Genomic DNA, 14684 nt, shown 5'->3' with positions numbered 1-14684 from the left:
TATGAATAATGAAAGTTTGCTTTATTTCACTCCTATCCTTTCAACTTTTTTTTTTTGATGTGTTGTTAAAAGCCCTCCTATCCCATGCCTAAGTAATAAGTAATCTCAATATTATATTCCATCTCATATAATAAAATTTGACTTCCTAAAAGGGCTTGCTTCTTTTTAATTCAATGTCAATGCTGGAATTTCAGTTCTTAGCCTTGAAACCCTGGTGAAAAAATTCTCAGCAAGAAGGAAAAAAATGTTATCGCCTGCTCCTGAAGCTGGGGAGAACAATAAATGAAAACTGTTGTCATAAATGGTTGTTTCTAACAATTTTTCAAACCCCTAGACTTCAAATATTTTGGACAGGACCTGACCTGACAAAATGACCCTTAATCTGTAAAACATCTGTACTTTTGACCACTCATCTTTCTTAATAATTTAGTTCTCTGGTGATAATGTTTGAGTTTAAAATCTCAGGCTTCAAAAGATAACGTGATTTGTGAATTTTCTATCAAATCAGAAAAGAATCACCGGCATTGCTCTCTTCCCACACATGCATAGGATAAAATGGCTCTACTGGACATTTTATTAATCAAACAGCCTGAGAGACGGCTGAATGGCTGAACCAAGCAGAGAGAGTGGGGGCAGGGTAATTCCTTGCTGGGCCTTAGAAGGAGCCCACGAGATGGGGGAAAAAAAAAAAAAAGCCAAATAAGATGAACCTCTATTTAGGCCCCAGTGAGAGCCTACTTGACTCTGATCTTTCTTTAGCTGGCTCAACATTTTGTTCTTAATTATTTTTACTCAAAATCAAGAACTATTAGAAAATAAGAACAATTATGGAGTTTTGTTGTTGATTTCCACCTCTCTACATATATACATGAAATATATATATCTCCTCCCGGTACACATGCACACACGCAAAAACATATTTAACTGAAACAAAGGTTTCATGAAACTATAGTTACTCTCATTACCTGTGATGCAGGCAAGTATTTTCAATTCTATTTTGTTCTATTTCATTCTACTTGGAAAAAAAAAAGTCTTTTGATCTCAACATAAATGGGTTCTGACCTGCAGTTTCAAGCCAATACGTTACAGTAAGATTAAATGTAGGGTTTCTCCCAGTTTTATCTGGCAGTCCCAAAGCCAGGATCAGAGTAACCTATGGAGCATCATCTGGTCGGTCCACGTCTGAGGAGGAGGTCTGGGAAAAGATCCAACGTATAAGACGGGCGAGGAGGCTCAGGCCTGTAATCCCAGCACTTTAGGAGGCAGAGGCGGGAGGATAACTTGAGGTCAACAGTTCGAGACAAGCCTGGCAAACATGGTGAAACCCCGTCTCTACTAAAAATACAGAAATTATCCAGGTGTGGTGGTGCGCACCTGTAGATCCAGCTCCTCGGGAAGCCGAGGCACGAAAACCGCTTGAACCCGGGAGGTGGAGGTTGCCGTGAGCGGAGATCGCACCATTGCACTGCAGCCTGGGCGACAGAGGAAGACCCTGTCTCAAATAAAAAATAGTAATAATGATAAAATGTATCCCTAGTCTGGCTTTCAGGGTCTTAGATGAGGTTCGGAAGTGGACTTACAAGCCTTAGGAGCGCAGTCAGTGCTGTGGATTCCCACATCCATGGGACCTGCAGTTTCGGGTTATTCTGTTCAGGGACAGATGATGTCCCTCATTTCTACCTACCAATGGACTGGTCAAGATTCTCACGTATCAAGTCAGTTGGAGTAGGCTTAAGTAAGTACTCAGCCAAGGCTGTGGGGTCTGGAGGACCAGACATCCCGACCAAAAGCTCCTCCCTCCCACTTCTTTCACACGCCTGCCGCAGAGGTGCACGGGTGGGAGTGGGGAACTGAGGCAAGAAGCAGAGGGAGCGGGAACGAGAGAAGACAAACTACCCTAGAGGAAAAGACCGAGCTGTTACCCCTCCCCACTTTTTCCGCCTTCCCTCTTCCCCCTCTTTCCTTTCTTGCCCCTCTCCAGCTTTTCTGGTCCAACCCTCTTCTGCGCCTAACACTGGCACCTCCTTTTCTTCCGGCTGATGAATAATTGTTGGCATAGCAGCCTCCCTGGGGCACTGAGGGGCGGGAAGGTTAGAAGGATCCAGGGCTAGAGTCCTGGAAGGTGGCAGTCAGTTCGCAGGGCCACAGCAGTCATTCTGGGACTCTCTCTTGAGGGTGTTTCTCCAGCGCGACGCGGGAGAAGACGGAGCCTGGGGACTTTGACTGGCGGAGCTGGAAGCGCAGTATCGGGACCACGGCCCTGGGACCAGGAACAACGCAGACTCTCCAGAGCCAATTCCTACTTCAGCCAGCGCAAAGGCGCGACGACCTGGGGCCGAACATCTCAGACCGCCGCGGGGACCCCCTTTAGGGACTCGGGAGCGTTTGCCTACCTTAGAAGAAGCGGAGAATAACCCCGCAGGGAGTTAAGCAGGCTCCTCCTGCGGCCTTACTCCCGCCTCCACGGCGCCGACCCCTGATTGACGTTCAGCCAGGCCAATCATAGCCTCAGCGTCTGAGGCGCGCGGAACTGGAGCGCCCTGGCACGTCCGCGGTTCCCAAGGATGCAAACTCTCTGGCGCGGCAGCCCGGGGAGGGGCAGTACGCCTGAGGGGGTCCTCGCCGTCCGCACCTCCCGCCGCCGGCCCTGAAAGGTCTGCACCTGAGCCTGGATACTTGGACAGAGGCAGACACTGCGGCTCAAAACCCCAAGGCGGGGTGCCTACTGTACAGAGTCCGGGAACGCCTGCCTGGAAGAAGAGTTCCGGCGGCTCCCCGAGAACACTTGGAGAAAGCGCTTGGATGCAGTTGCTGGGTGAGATTTGGGACGGTGATTGTGTTTTCCAGAAGGCGCTCGGGCGGGGTGGTGAAGGAGGGATACAGACCTCTAGATTCCTCTCTCGTTGGGGTGAGGTGGGGGACAGCAGTGAGAGCAGTTCTCATCCCTGACCCTCCTCCGGGCCGGCCCATGGAGGAGAGAGAAGGGGAGGGAGAAGGGTCTGCCCAGGCCTTCAGACACATTACTTTGTGGGAGATGTATGTGTTCTGAGTGTCCCTGCTCTGGAGGGATTGTTAAAGAATCCAGGTTCTTGGGGAGGGTCTTAGGAGAACACTCCAGGTGATATTCTTATTCTTCCTATTTTCACCGTGTTTTTTTGGCTACAACTTGTTCCCTTTAACCCGAGGTGGCCTTGGTGTCCGGCAGCTGTTTTCTCTGCCAGGCACCACCCTCTGGGCCTCACGTCTTCATCCCTCAAGTCCGCTGCCTCTGAGCTGCTACTTACATCTGGTCTGTTTCTACCTCTGCTGGACCAGAAGTTTGCATTAACGCCCCCACCCCATCCTGCAAGACCAGCGCTTCCAACCAAGCGCGCTCTCCTCTGAACCTAGAATCTGCTTGGAAATCTGAGTATTTCCTCTATGCCCAGGTGAAGATTGATGTCTGGGTTTCACATCTCCCGATTCTGTTGTGTACTATGTCGTTTCTCAGCTTGGTTATATGTGCCTCCATTGAGTGGACCATATCTCCAGAATTTCTCCTAACCCTCCCTGTATACCCCCGGCAACCCTCTTTCTTTTTTCTCTCCAAATCCCCCTCCCCTCACCAGAAATGACTTTACCCCTGTGCCACTTCTTCTGGCATGGAGCACTAGGGAGCCGTACCACACCCAGTGCCAGAGGTGGAAGAGAAATGAGGTTTGAAATGTGGGGAACAAGAAGCTAATCTGTGGGAAATTCTTCCACTCCTCAGACGTGTAAAGATATGTTGGAGACTCTCATAAATATATATTCAGTAATGCAGCATATGCTATGATGACTATGTATTCATTTTTTATGGGAATCAACAATTCAGAATGATCAAAAATCCCTGTGTGTAGAAGACACGAATCTATAGGAATATCACACATAGTGAGCACAACTGTGAGTGAAATCCCATGTTTCACGTTTCCCAGCAGTCCCAAAGGGAGCCTCCAAATGTGTACCAGATTCAGACTCCATGTAACCTGCATCTGTCTATGCACTAGCTATGTGAGCTGTTACCTCAGTCTTGATGAGGTTACTCTGGAAGTCTGGGATCTTGATTTTTGCCTGTCACTGATCACCTGGCTACAGGAAAGGAGACCTAAATCTAGAACTTAAATTTATGAACACCAGGTCTGTGGGCACTAGACCTCAGAAGTAGGTGGCTATTGGCTGGTCCCTTCTGGAGTGAGGCAGACATACCTATGCCATATGCAACATGAAAGGTTGCCTGAGCCCCTCAGCCTGAGGTAGAGTAAGGAGGGAGAGGTGGAGAGGGACTTTCTTCTCAGACCACGGAAATCAGAAGCCATCAGATGCCTTCAGTAGAGAATCCAGCATAAAAAGGATCATAAGTCGTCTCCTCTCCGCTTCGCTATAGTCATCATGGACATAATTGCTAGCCTACCTTTCCTTGGTACTCTGGTTAGTAGAGTGAAGTTGAGATAATACAGGTGAAAAAACTGAGCAGAAAGGGAGTGAGGATACAGGGCCTCTACAGTTTGCCTCATGGGTTTCCCACTCTAAATAGATGAAGTACACAACATTCTGGCAGTGTCACACTAGGGCCAGAGTTGGTAGCTCACAGATGTAGGATAGAGGATGGAAGGAGTATGCCTGTCAGGCAGGCAAGTTTAGCCTGGTAGACAGAGGATGTGGCTTAAAAGTTACTGCCTATGAGACCAGTGCATGCAAGTGAGTCCCTGCTGCTGTTTGGGTCAGAGGAGACGAGGCAGAAGGCTGATGAAAGCTCACCAACTGGTGGTCAGTCTGAGAAGCAGTCAAGATGGAGAACTGCAAAATTAACAGCACAAGTTTTTCAGGAGTCTCAGTGCCCAATGTGAGGTCTACTAGGGATGCCCAGCCCCTATGGTCTGAGCCCCAGGAGCCTGGTCTGGATGTGAATGCCCTCTGCTTGTTCATAGAGACCTGGGAAGCTGAGCCAGGAACCTGGCTAGTGACCAGAAACTCACCCAGACACCTGAGAAATGCTTCCCTTATATCCAAGAGATCCCTGTGTGTAGAACACATGAATCTATTGGAATATCACACACAGTGAGCAAAGTCTTCTTACACTTACTAAACTCTCTCCGTAGATTTACTAAATTTTTCATCAGTGATTTAATGGAGGGAAACCAGGTCCCAGACTCGATTGAAAAAAAAAAAACTCTTTAGGTGAGCGTGTATGCATGTGTAAATTGTAATATACAGTGGTATGATTGGATAGTCAAAGGAATATCTAACCCAAGTGTACCTAAGGAGTAAATTTGGAGTCAGAGGAAGTTGGTCATTGTAGGAAAGTAACTGCTGCAAGAAAGATTTCTTGGAATGTAATTATCTAATGTGAGGCATTTATGCCTCTTTTCCTCCATGTTTCTAGTTTCTGCCTTGGGTTTGGCATTTATTTATCCTGCTTCAAGTATAAGACTAATGGTTTATTCGAGGGCCCACAGTTTCCACTTCTGCCCTGGCTTCACACAGATCATTTTCTCTTCTCAAGTCATTGTATTTTCACTGGTAGTAAAACAAGGTAATATCTTCATCTTCAAATAAATTAGGGGGAGGGGTTCAAATTATGAGGGAAAAGAAAAATTGATTCTTCTGCTGTGGGGAAGAGTTGCTGAAAATTAAAGGACAGCCTACTGAGCTGAGGAGAGCTTTGGGGTTTGGTAATTTGGGGTGTGAGGTGGGTCTTCAAGAATGCCATGGGCTTCAAGACTACTGTGTCTCTCCCTTAGTATTTTCCTCCTCAGTTTGAGAGGACTTCCTGGTAAAGGACTGAAAGAAATGTCCACTCCATCATGTCTCTTCTGACACCTAGCTTCTCTTCTCCAGTTATAAGTCCATTTTCCTATTGGGATAACACAAGAAGGAGAAAGAATAGCTCAGGTCTTCCCTTCACATCTCTCCTACAAGGATTGTGAAATGTCATATGCCTCTTCCCATAGACTTAGATAGACCTAAAATTGTCAACATGTGTCCAAATAGTTGCAAAAAAATATGATTTCCAACATATTCTCCATATTAACACTTTACAGTAAAACTGTTAATCTCTCATATGTTCAATTCAATCTATCATAATGTTTTGACACCCATTATCATTAATTTTAAAAATATACAAACCTCTTTCTTAATGGTTGGAAATTTTACATTGCTCTTTTTTTTCCCCCTTTGAATCCATATTTTTATTCTCCCCCTCCCTGCAGAATTTTTCTTTTTCTTTTCTTTTTTCTTTTTTTTTTTTTTTTTTGAGTTCTCAACCCTGGTTGCATCCTAATATAATTTTTTTCTTTGTTCTTGGAAATCTTTTATTGAGCCACCTATTATGCTTCTTTGCAACAAAATATGTTCTTACACTGAATTTTTAATTTCTTGTTCCAAGTGTTTAAAAAGTTATATGGGCTGGGTGCAGTGGCCCACACCTGTAATCCCAGCACTTTGTGAGGCGGAAGCAGGAGGATTACTTGAGCCCAGGAGTTCAAGACCAGCCTAGGCAACATAGGGAAACCTCATCTCTACAAAAAAAAAAAAAAAAATTGCTGGACATGGTGGCTCCTGCCTGTAGTGTCAGCTACTTGGGAGGCTGAGGTAGGAGGATCACTTGAGCCCAGGAGGTCGAGGCTGCAGTGAGCCATGATCATGCCACTGCATGCACTCTAGCCTGGATGACAGAGTGAGATGCTGTCTCAAAAAAAAAGTTATATGGATTAAGATAGGATTACCAACTGTTAGAGATCAAAATAATGTCAATACAGATTGGATATGCTTTATTTGAAATGCTTGGGACCAAAAGTGTTTCGGATTTCAGATTATCTTGGATTTTAAAATATTTGTATGTATATAATGAGATACCTTGGGGCTGGGACCCAAGTCTAAACATGAAGTTCACTTATGTTTCTTATATACATTATGCACATAGCCTGAAGGTAATTTTATACAATATTAAAATAATTTTGTGTGTGAAACAAAGTTGTGTTAAGTACAGTACTTACGTTTGGCATCATATTGGTGCTCAAAAAGTTTCAGATTTTGGAGCATTTCAGATTTTCTGATGAGGGATGCTCAATCTGTAATACACATTTTGGTAAATAAAAGTATAAGTTTGTAAAGGTAAAATTTAACTGGAAATGCATCTCTTAATGAGATGGATAGGGACTTTATTTTCCCAATTTCATGTTGACAAATGTTACTTATTGTTAATGAATCTGGGCTGTATATTATTTCAATTTTTAAAAATTTAACATGAAAGAACTAAGGAATCTTGATCATATAAATGAATGAGAAAATAAAGACTTGTTGAGGCAACTTGACCCCATTTTTAAAATTTCTTCTTAGTCATATGCAAAACTCACATAATGGACTATTATTAAATAATATTTTTAATAATCTGTCAGCTGACAACTCAGGTATAAGGTTCTTCTTCAATTTTGTTGAAAGCAAAGAATTAGAAACCACTTGACTTGCAAAACTATTTTTATACATACACTTTTAGTTTTTAGAACCATACCAAAGACTTCACAAAGTCTTATAAAATAACTAATAATTATACCTTCTGCTCTTTCACTTAGAGATACCTTGTTCATGAATCTCAAATTGGATAAAACTAGGGTGAAAGAAAAACAACCCCACACACACAAAATTGGAGATAAAAAATCAATAGATTCTTAATAAATAGCTCTTCATTTTTTATGTCATCTGGAAGTGCCTTTTAAAACTATGACAGAGATGGTGCTGTACAGTTTACAGTACGTGTGTGTGTGTTTCATTTAATTATTGTACAAAATGGTTAATTTTATAATCATGCATTTGATAGATGTAGAACAGTGTGTCAACCTCCAAGCAGGAGAAATTAATCCAAAATAGATGAAACTGGATTTCTAAAGTTTAGAGCATCACATCCAAGATTGAATTTGGGAACATTTTGTTTTGTATCCATACACAAATGAATTTCTGTTTTTAAGAACACAATTTAATCTACTTAATGGAAATCAACAGCAAAATGAAGAGAAGGTATTGGGATAATTAATAAATACAGGTTTACAGAAATTCTGTTACTGACTGCTATTATGTGCATTAATTACAGCAGAATCCACAAAATGTTTCCATCAAATTAAATCTTACTCTAGGAGGTATATGATGAAAATAAATAAATGAACAGAGAAATAACAACATACTGTGAACTGTTACCCAAATAGAAACATACATTTACATGATCCAGAAATCTTTGGTAAAAATTAATGAAAATATTTCCCCTATTAGTCAGAAGAAGTTCAAGAAAACATACATTAAAATACCTTCAATATGTGTTTGTTTTACTCCAAGATGTGATGTTGATCTGTGAGAAATTGATGTTGAGTGTTTTGCCTCCACTGCCTTGAAATAATGCAAAATAAGCAACTGAGCTGGGGGCAGTGGCTCATCCCTATAATCCCAGTGCTTTGGAAGCCAAGGAGGGAGGATCGCTGGAGCCTGGGTGACAGAATAAGATTCTCGCTCTCTCTCTCTCTCTCTCTCTCTCTCTCGCTCATATATATGCAACTGAAGCGCAGATGGGACACAGGTAAGTGGGAGAATTCACCAAGCTCTTTGTTAGTATTTAGAGTGTTTCATAGAAAGTTAATATTTCTTCACTTTTTTTTTTTTTGACAAATTTAGAATATCCTAGCTCTGAGACAAAAATTGGGAACCTCAGCATGAGTTTGTCACCTGAATGAAATTAAAAAAAAAAAAAAAATCACGTTGAAGGCTGGGTGCAGTAATACATGCCCATAGTCCCAGCTACTCTGGAGGCTGAGGCAGGAGGATCACTTGAGCCCAGAAGTTCAGGAATTCGAGACTGGCTTGAACAACATAGCAAGACTTCATTTCGAAACAAACAGGAAAAAAACCCACCACCTTCAGTATTTCTTCGTTCTTTACAGTGGTCAGGAAAGGAAGCATCAAGGCCATCAAATGAAAAATTTTCAGCATTTCAGATTCTCTGCTCAGGGAAATGTATGAATCTAGAATATCACAACATAAGCCAGAACTGCCACATTTCTCATGCCACATGTCACTCTTAAGGTTACTCAACCTCGAGCATGGTTGGCATTTGGGGCTGAATAATTCTTTATTGTACGGGGCTGTCCTGGGCATTGTAGGATGTTCATGAGCTACCTCAGTCTCCACGCACTAGATGCCGGTAGCATTGACCCCTGATCCCTCTACCCAAGTTGTGACAACTAAAAACATCTCCGGATAATGGAGGAGCCTTAAATGCATATTGCTAAGGAAAAGCCAATCTGAAAGGATTACATATCGTATGAGTCCAACTATATGGTAATCTGGAAAAGGCAAAACCATGGAGACAGTAAAAAGGTAGTGGTTACCAGTGGTCCATGGCAAGGGCTGGATGAATCGGTGGAGCACAAAGGATTTTTAAGGCAGTGAAACTATTCTGAATGATGCTGTAATGGTGGATACATGTCATACCTTTGTCAAAACCAGTAAAATATACAGCACAAAGAGTGAACCCTAATGCAAACTATGGACTTTACTTAATAATGTATCAATATTGACTCACCAGTTTTAACAAATGTACCACACTAATGCAAGATGTTACTAATAGTGGAAACTGGAGAGAAGAGGGCATGAGGGGACATATGGAAACTCTCTGTAATTCCTGTTCAATTTTTCTATAACTGTTCAACTGTCCAAGAAAAGTCTGTTTTTATAAATGGAGGTGTGGTTTTATATGGATCAAAATACCATGATTGCCTTTTTATTTTACACATGGTGAAATTAGAGCAGGACATATTTTAAACTCAAAATTCACAAAATTAATTTATGAAACTGTTTACCCAGATCAAGAATATTAAAGAAACTTAGATTAGTATTGTTACCTTGAATTTATTTTGCTGAGTAATCCTCTAAGACTCCTCTACACATTACTAATCTAGAAGGATTTTTGAAGTTGTTTAATGACAGTTATTGGTCTACAGTCAAATTGCATATCTCCATTAAACTAGAGTTGTATTTTTCTATTTTCTGATCCAGAAACTTTTTAGGAACAGGAAATGTTTATTTTAGAAAACAAGAACACTTCTTAAGCATTTGCTGTTAACAGTTATTTTCACATGTGCTTGTACTTACTTTACACTTGTCAGAACATAGTATTTACCTTTGAACCGAGATTTTATAATAAGCAAGCACTTTTTTTTATTTAAAAGGCACATTTTCCAAGTAAAAAAGATCATTAAAAATTCAGTCTTCTGAAGGCTAATTTCTTTAAATCATTTAACCTACTTGTTTAAGGTATAGATTGGAATTTTTCTCAGCACTCTCTTGAAAACAGGTGACAGTGGAACCTTGTTAGGTTCACAAATCCTAGACTTTGATTACATAGCCCAGGCTCAATTTTTTCTCGAATGTTATGAACATTCAAAGCATTAGGAGTCTTGGTTTCATTTCTTAATTATTTTATTCTGGGTATATTTGAGACTCATCGTGGATTCAAATAAATAATAATTTCACAAAACTGATAAAAATGGGAGCTCCATTGAACATGAGAGACATTGATTAGTATTTTCTAACATCCTCCAAATGAGGATCCCATCGCTAATTTAGATGCTTCTTTCAAAGGAGGCTCCTTTCCTTCGTTATCCATAATATAGTCACACTAGTCCTGAAAAAAACATGCAACAGACTCCAGATCTTTATATTTCATACTCTAAAGTCATACAAGCGGATCTGCATTTCCTCCAGTGGAAACTGTATAGCTGGTCATCGTTCCAGGGCCCTTTTATCAAGAAACAATGCAGCTTCTACATTTGTGCTGCTTCTACACCAAAACAGCTGGAATCTATATGGTATGGTTCTGGATGCTCTTGTATACCTCACTCTTCATTTCTCACCTAACCCATGTGCTATGGTTTGAATGTTTCTCCCCTGCAAAACTCATGTTGAAATGTAATTGCTATTGTAACAGTATTAATAGGTGGAATCTTTAAGAGGTGATTAGGGTGGGATTGGTGATGTTATAAAAGGGTGAGTTCAGCCCCTTCTCGCGCGCTCTCTCAGCCTTCCACCTTCCTCTGTGTGATATGCAACAAAAAAGCCCTTCCCAGATGCCAGCATCTTGATTTTGGACTTCTCAACCTACAGAACTGTAAACCAATAAATTTCTGTTCTTTGTAAATTACCTAGTCTGTGATATTCTGTTATAGTAGCACAAAATGGACTATGACACCATGTGTGTACACAGAAAGAAAAAAATTTCATATGATAATTGCCCCTTAATCTGCAGAGAATATGTTCTAATATCCTCAGTGGATGCCTGAAACTGCAGGTAGTACCAAACCATATATACACTACGTTTTTGTTCCCCATACATACCCATGATAAAGTTTAATTTATAAGTTAGGCAGAGTAAGAGATTAACAATAACTAATAATGAAATAGAAGTGTTATAACGATGTGCTGTAATAAAAATTACGTGGCTGACACTTCTTTTTCTTCCTCTTTCTCTCAAAATATCTTAATATTTTTAAGCCATGGGTAACTGAAACTGCAGAAAGTGAAACTGTAGATAAACTGTTAACTCCATTTAAACAATAAAAGAAATAGTTATATTCTTGGGAAAATTGACAATTATCCAGCAGCCCCTTTGCAAAGGAAAAAAAAATGCATGTATTGGAAAAAATCTCAACCACAGGGTTCCCTAAGCTTTGCAAACACCAAACAGCATCCACCTATCCATCTTCAGAGAGCAACAGTTTTACTACTATTATTTAGAAAAAGCAGCCATTTCAGGTGAAGTTTTTGCACCTCAGCACTTCCCAGCTCTCTATTAATATGGGACAACTCACTATCCCTGACTTCAGTTTTTGTGAAGCTAGATGCCTCACTAGAGTCTAAACTCAGGCTAATTGGAGATCATAAAATTTTAGATGCTTGCTAGAGGTGGAACACAATTTTGATTGGTAACTTTCCAGCAACCAATTCTAAAAGGTGTTAATGGTGACTATTTTCTAAAACAAATCTGAAGAGTAACTAATATGATAAGACCAGAAATATATTTCTCTGGTAAGTCCCTATAAAAAGAAAGCTAGATCATTAAATAATCTCTCAACAATATTGTTTTAGGAAACCCAGTAGAGAGTTTCACAGGCCTGTTTCTTATGGAATTGCTCAATGTAAGTAAATACTACCAAACCAAAAAGTAACTTTGTAACAGGAATTCTACAGAGTCCCAATACCTTACAGAATGATGAGTACAACAATAGAAACAAATAGAAGATAGCCTAGAAAAATAAAGCGAATAACTCTTAATGGCATGAGTTAGGTTAAGAAAAGCTTCCTGGAAAAAGATATCTGAATAGAATTTTAATAGATACAGCTAGGAATTTCCCAAGCAGGTAGAAGAAGGGGGACATTCCAGGCAAAGGAAACCATGTGAATACAAAGGTAGGGAGTCATGAATCAATATGTTTGTTTTTGGTTTTTGTTTTGTTTTAAAAAAGAGCTATAATAGGCTGAGCACGGTGGCTGTAGTCCCAGCACTTTGGGAGGCTGAAACAGGTGGATCACTTGAGCCCAGGAGTTCAAGACCAACCTGGGCAACATGGCAAAACACTGTCTACAAAAATAAAAAAGCCCTGTGCAGTGGCGTGCACCTGTGGTCCCGGCTACTTGGGAGGCTGAGGCGAAAGGAGCGCTGGAGGTGGGAGTTGGAGATTGCAGTGAGCGGAGATCATACCACTGCACTCCAGCCTGAGCGACAGAGACTCTGTCTAAAAAAAAAAAAAAACAAAAAAGAAAGAAAAAAGCTATAATAAGATCTGCTTGCTAGACAATACGGTGAAATGAGGTAAGCTGAAGAGGTGGGCAGTGGCCTCTTACTCTATGTAAGAGATTTGACATTATAAAGTAAGTTGCCAGAGTTCTGAATGAGGGCATTAGAAATGGTAATGAACAGGAGAGCATACACTTCAGAGCTGTCTGCTGTCTGGGAGGTGGAATTTACACTAAGTATGAGTAATAGAATGAAGGGGTTGGGGGAATGGTAAGAATCTAGGGTGAGTGTAAATCTTCTGGTTCAGGGGATAAACAACAGGAAGTCATTGAAATCTATTGGCCTATCTTGCATTTTGAAATGATTTTTACTCATGTAAGATTCTGTAACATTACATGGTCATTAGGAAATATCTGTTTACTGAATTATGCAGGTATTCAAAATGTTCAAACATTTCATGCAATATCAAAAACTCAGACTGGCTGCAGTGGCTCATGCCTGTAATCCCAGCACACTGGGAGGCCAAGGCAGGAGTACTGTCTGAGCCCAGGAGTTCAAGACTAGCCTGGGCAAGATGGCAAGACCCCATCTCTACAAAAATTTTTTATATTTGCCAAGAGTGGTGGTGCACATCTGTGGTCTCAGCTACTTGGGAAGCTGAGGCAGGAGGATCACTTGCGCCCATAAGGTTGAGGCTGCATTCAGTGAACCCTGTTCATGCCACTGCAATCCAGCCTTGACAACAGAGCAAGACCCTGTCTCAAAAAAATATTATATTCATTACTGTTGCTGCTGATATCAGAAAAAGTTCTAAGTGCCCCACAGTAGCAGATACAATCTTTTCAAAATTCCAACTTCTACTTTTAAAGCTTAAATTTTAGCACTGGCAACAAATATAACTAGTTGTTTTCCCTAAAGTGATAGTATCACTGTTTATTTTCAAGAAAATGTCTGCCAAATTCCCAAGTCTGAATAATCAATTTTCTGTCACTTTTTTTTTTTCCAAGTGAAAAGATGGTGTTTCCATTAAAGAAAAGAAAAAGTGGCTAATTCAGCTTGCAACTCAAACAAGTGTTTTTCCTAGAGACAACTACATTTCAGCATGCAGTAGCAGTGTTTTATGGGTACATCGCATTGTGTCACAAAGAATATTTTTTAAATGTGCTTAAGGGTTGAGATTTAATAAAAAATAATTTTTACAGCTTCATCAAGGACACTATTTTAGTAAAACTGATTTTTTCTTTTTTTTTTTTTTTTTTTTACTACAAATGTGTGGTAGTGAAGAATACAATGACTAATAATCAAATTTGGTGCCATTGCCTTAATTCGTGCTAAGACACCAGTCATTTTACCCACCATTGGATAAAATCCACCATTTTTGCACCATCAGTGCAAATGTTAACACAGTTAACACAGTTGTGGAGGATAAACCACCAGATTCAAAAAAGTCATATAACACTTTTAATGTTTCAAAACCTCTGTTGCCCAGAATTCACATAAAAGAAGATCATCAATGGTCAGTTGGTGCCGATACCTGACAAATGAAAGCAAAGCAGGATGTATAGCCATCTGTAGATCAGTCCCTTTGTAAGGCTAAGGTACAAATCTTTAGATGACATATTTTTTTTTTTTTTTTTTTTTTGAGATGGAGTCTCACTCTGTCACCCAGGCTGGAGTGCAGTGGTGAGATCTTGGCTCACTGCAAGCTCTGCCTCCAGGGTTCACGCCATTCTCCTGCCTCAGCCTCCCAAGTAGCTGGGACTACAGGCACCCGCCATCAGCCTGGCTAATTTTTTTTTTTTTTTTTCCAGTAGAGACGGGGTTTCACCGTGTTAGCCAGTTAGCCAGGATGGTCTGGATCTCCTGACCTCGTGATCCACCCACCTCGGCC

At 40.8% G+C, this 14684-nt stretch overlaps 1 long non-coding RNA gene across 1 annotated transcript; it reads left to right on the top strand.

Moving 5' to 3' along the window:
• The first annotated feature begins 1955 nt into the window (after positions 1-1955).
• On the top strand, positions 1956-11194 carry LOC111528127. The gene is made up of 2 exons (XR_002726874.2): positions 1956-2815; positions 8677-11194. It is a non-coding gene; the product is annotated as an uncharacterized LOC111528127 (long non-coding RNA).
• The last annotated feature ends 3490 nt before the right edge of the window (positions 11195-14684 follow it).

Source organism: Piliocolobus tephrosceles, chromosome 5 (assembly GCF_002776525.5).
Source record: "Piliocolobus tephrosceles isolate RC106 chromosome 5, ASM277652v3, whole genome shotgun sequence".
Classification (NCBI taxonomy): Eukaryota; Metazoa; Chordata; class Mammalia; order Primates; family Cercopithecidae; genus Piliocolobus; species Piliocolobus tephrosceles.
This window is presented reverse-complemented; position numbering and strand designations above follow the sequence as displayed.